The sequence below is a fragment of the Pteropus medius genome, unplaced genomic scaffold, assembly GCF_902729225.1.
Source record: "Pteropus medius unplaced genomic scaffold, Ma_sr-lr_union100, whole genome shotgun sequence".
Taxonomy (NCBI): domain Eukaryota; kingdom Metazoa; phylum Chordata; class Mammalia; order Chiroptera; family Pteropodidae; genus Pteropus; species Pteropus medius.
In genome coordinates, this window is record NW_024342471.1 from 25,102,014 (window position 1) to 25,107,022 (window position 5,009).

Sequence of the window (5,009 nt, forward strand, 5' to 3'; positions counted from 1 at the left end):
CGTGCGTGAGCTTGGAAGGACTGTCCGGCAAGAATGACTTCAGGCCAGGGCGAGGGCAGCAGAGGGAGAGGCTGGGGACAGCAGCGGACGTGGAGGAAGGGTGCAGGCCGGAAGAGAGCCGAGGTGACAGGGCGAAGGGGTCTCATGGCCCAGAGCGTGCCCCATGGGATCTAGCAGCAACCTGGACTAACAAAGGGGCTTCTGAGAGTGTCGGGTGGGAAGTGGGGACTTCGAGCATCTCAGGCCAGAGGCGGCCCAGCACTGCGGTGACGGTGACGGCGCTGGCCTTGCAATCAGAGCGTCCTCGCCCCGGACGGTGACGCCGTCACACGGGGGGTCCCTGTTATCATTGCAGGGCGCTTTCATCTTAGTTAAAATTCAGGCAACGTGACAGGAGATGAAAGGGGTGGCTGCGAATGTCCTCGATGGATGTGACGGGCACGCACCTAGGAGTCACGCAGTCATTTCGTGTGGTGTGACTTTCTGTTCCAGGCCGGCGATACTGTTTTTAGTTTTTATTTTTTTTCCATGCATGGTAGCTTCATAAAGCTTCTTTAAAAAATAAATCTATTTAGGTAAAATAAATAAATCCATTAAGGGAAAAATGTAAAGTAAATAATGGCACAATAATATAGGGACATGGCAAAAACCGTGATGGCGGGCGTAGGTGAGGGACGACTGGATAATATTGCACTGGGGAGTGTATTTCTTAGTTAAAATCGTTTGAATTTAATGTTTTTTTTTTTCTTGTTTTTGTTTAATGTACTGTTAATTGCTTCACCTGCAATGTTTGAAACTGGCCAGGTGGTGCCACATCTCAGCCCAAACCAACGCCGGCCGGGGAGAGACAAGGGGGCTGAGTCCCTGGCGGGGTGTTGACACCGGCACTGGCTGTGAACATGACCGTGAGATGAGGAAGCCACCCAGCCCAGCCGGAACGTGTGGGTTTGCAGCTGTGCATCCGTCAGCTTCCATATTATTCTTTTTAAAATGAAATGGCTACCCTAATTTCCATGCACCGTTTAAATTTTTTTTTTTAATGCTTCTTTTCAGGCAATATATCATCTCATCGCACTCTATATCTGCAAGGCATTGCCAAAGAGTGGAAAAATCTTTGCTCTAATAGCTAAGAACCAGACGAAACCAACCGGCAGAGTTTAATCTGACCACGTCTTCCATGGAAGATATTAGTGCTTCTCTTTGTAGCATCCATGACTTCTGCTGGTTAAGAAATTTCTTCTAGATACCGTGAACGGGATCCAAAGACAAATGCCAGTTTATTAGATGTGAACTGCCCTTGGAATCCTGAGTCGACACATCAGTTATTGCCACATAACTCTAGAAAACCAAATAATACTTGCCATGTAGAAATGAGAAGATGGTATGTTCCAGAACTCCTTTCCTCCCCTAGGCCATTCATGGGGTGCATGATCAGCTGTATGTTACAGACGCACGCCTAAAATAAAATTCTAACATAAAGGGAGGGTATGGACCTACCTGCCACATAACATTAGATTTTTTTGTTTTTTTTGTTTTTTTAATCCACGGATGGGGTAAATTACCTTTTTCTCCTATTCATTCAATTTCCATTATTTTTTCCCAGCGGGGCATTAGCTGTTGAAAAAAGAGAACCCCAGAAACAAGATGTCTTCTAGATCTCTGGTGGCTGTCACCGTACTGCCTGACCGCCTGTCTGACCGAAAGCAGTGAGGGTGGACCTTGTCTGGGGCAGGATGAACGTACCATCGCTTTTAAAAAAGTCTGCTTGAAACACGAGATTACTTCCCTACTCCACCCGTAAGGTTCATAAAGAAACCGGGCCACTCACTAGCGCATAAGTTCTAAAGAAAGACATTCTGACTTATCGGGAGGGAAAACCATGGTTCGAAACGAAAATCTATCTAAATGAAGATTGAGCTAAAAAAAATCCATTAACCTAAACATTAAAAAAGAAAGTCAAAAGACATAAATCTTAATTTTTTGGGGGGTCTTATCCTCTAGGCAATTTTTAAAACATCCAAATACAGCTACATGAACTGTTTTCAAAAATAAGACCCTTGGCTACTGGTGCCATGAAATGAACAGGAAACAAATTTTGAATGGCATAAAAACACGAAATCTGATTTCACAGCGCTTCTTTCAAAACTCTAATTAAATGAAATTCAAATAACGTAAGCACATATCAGCCAGAAAGCTTATAAGCCTTGAAATAAAATTCATACAATTCTTTAGGAGGCTTTATATAGAGCAAGACAGACATTAGAAGGAAAATATAAAACATATGGACTTGTCTAAAACTTTGAAATAGTAACCAGATTACATGCCTGGAGAGTAAGAATTTCTATGAGTACAAGAGAATGATGTTTTCATTATTTTAATGTCTATAAGGAGGCTAGCCAGATAATAATAATTAAAAAGTGGGCCGGTAAATTTTTGTTACTAATTTAGAAAGGTGACATATGTACCGCATGACAAGGTAGCTAACCAATGTGACTTATTAAGATGCGATCACATGTTAAGATTTAATACATTTTTTATAAATATTTAAAAATAAATAACCAAGTAAACACTAATATAATAGGAATAGAATTATCAACTCCATATTTTAACTACATATTCTTAGCATGTATATTTCAGAAGTGTTTTCCAAATAGGAGGCACCAATGGAGAAAAACTGTTCACTATAGCAGGGGTTAGCAAATTATGGCCTGCAAGCAAATCTGGCCCACTGCTTGCATTTGCAAATAAAGTTTTATTGAAACAGCAACGTCTGTTTGTTTACATATTGTTTCCAAAACGATTGTGCTGCATAGCAGAGTCTAGTGGTTGTGGAAGAGAATTTCTAGCCTGCAAAATCTAAAATATTTCCTCTCTGGCCCTTTACAGAAGTTTGCTGACCCAGAATCATTCAGAATCATGATGATCTATATGCACTTAAAGATTCACTGATGATAGTAAATTGGCAAACTAATTCATTTTGCTTTTCTTGGCTTTTCTACACTTAAAACAAATTATGTGTTTATTTTAGAACTTGTGGCTGATCAGTGCTCAAAAGCAAATAAGCAAAATCGTTCATCAGAACTAAATACTCTGCAAGTTATTTTCATAAAAATAAAAGGGGCAGAGAATAAATAGGATATACAATGGATAATGTAAATAACAAGAAATGAATTCAGAGCCGAAGGCCACTCAGGCTGCCAAGACAACCTAGTTACTTATAGGAAGTGATTAATCTCCCTTGGAATGTACCCACCCTCTTCCCTGTGAAATTATCACTCCTCATCAAAGGCATCGTGACAATGTTAATTTAAAGAAAGCGGGAGAAATTCTATACTGAGTGAGAGATGGGCTTGTATCCTCTTGATTTTTTTTTGTTTGTTTGTTTCCTTATGAGGAACTCATTGTAAGGAGCTAAAATTTTAACTCTATAGGTGCATATTACCGGTTTGTGAACTGCGGTTGCAATCGTAAATACGTTTGTAATAAATGTCCTTTGAAATATAAGATATTGGTTGTAAAGGTTAAGACGAAAATTATTTCAACAATCAAAACGTAATAAACATAAAAGAGCTACAATGAATTGCTTGGAGCATCTCAGCAGGTGGGTAGAATGCTCTGGAATGGGTCATTGTCCCTGGTCAGCAGGACCACCAGGGGGCGCCTTGTTTCTAAGATTTCCCCAGGGGTTGTTCTTAGGTGCTTGAGGTTCCTGGATTCAGGGTCCAACTCACAATCATCCGAGACACCCCGAAACTGACTCACCAGCCCTGCGGCTCTCGGTCCGTTCTCAGCCTGGGCCTCGAATGCTCCGACGGGTCCTTGAAGCCCGTGGCATAGTTACGTCCCCGACATTGGGGACCCTTCATCCTACACGGCCTTTAACCACCCACAGCCAAGGGGAGCCTGACGCTATTTCACACGAGTTGCCCTTAGGTTAAGGTCTGTTCCCCGAGGAACTCTTTGTGGAGAACGGGAGAGTGCATTTTGGGGTTCCGGCCTCCGTGGGCCTCCGCTGTGCCATCTGCTGCTCTGCAGGGCTGGCGCAAGGGGACAAGGGGTCATGCCCGCTGGACGTGTGGCACGCAGCGCGCGCTGCACCGTTCACCAAGCTGCCGCTGTCCTTCGATTGCATCAGAGAAAGATCCGGGTCTTTACATGCGCTCCGTGACCTTTCTAATTTATTTTGGTCCCTCTTTACTTGTGAAAGCCCTTCTGGGTCTTGGCGGCTCGGGTCCGGGACATCCCTGCGCTGTCCTCGCTGCGTCGGGGACCGCAGAGTCGGATGGAGGGTCGCTCGCCTCTCGTGCGCTTCTCTCGAGGGGCCGCGGACGTGTTGGGGACAGACAGGCTTTGTCCCTCGCAGCAAGTGCATTTTTCTCCGCCTACTTAGGACCATCGGCTGCGGCGCGCTCGCGAGCTTGGCTGACTGCCCGGCTGCAGGCACGCTTTTGATTCTTAAAGTTCTTTAGTTACCACTGTCACCTTGCTTGCAAAGACTTCCTGGCGGTCAACCCAGAGGGCTTTTAAGGGTGCTGCCCTCGGCCACCACGGCTGCAGTTTAAGCCGCAGCTGGGGGCCTGCTCAGTGCGGGATCCTGGAGCCTTGCACGCTTCTGAAAATGCCACGCCTTGTGAGTTTCACAGACACTGTAGGAAGTTGGGGCGTCTGGGCCCCTCTCTTGAAGAGACAACGAAAATGTCCCCCACGAGGAAACCCCATGCTCATTGAGCAGTCACGCTTCTCTCCTTCCGGGCTTGGTGACCATTGATCTACGTTCTGTCCCTACGGATTTTTCATTCAGGATATGTCATAGACATGGAATCATATAACATGTGACCTTTTGCGACTGGTTTCTTTACTCAGCATGCTTTTGAGGCGCATTCATCGTAGCATGTATCAGCAGTTTATTATTTATTTATTTGTTTATTTATTTTAAGCGAGGCAACCTTTGGTTGACCTCACAGATCGCAAGGACCTTGTCAGCTTACAATCCCTTATTTTTTATTTTT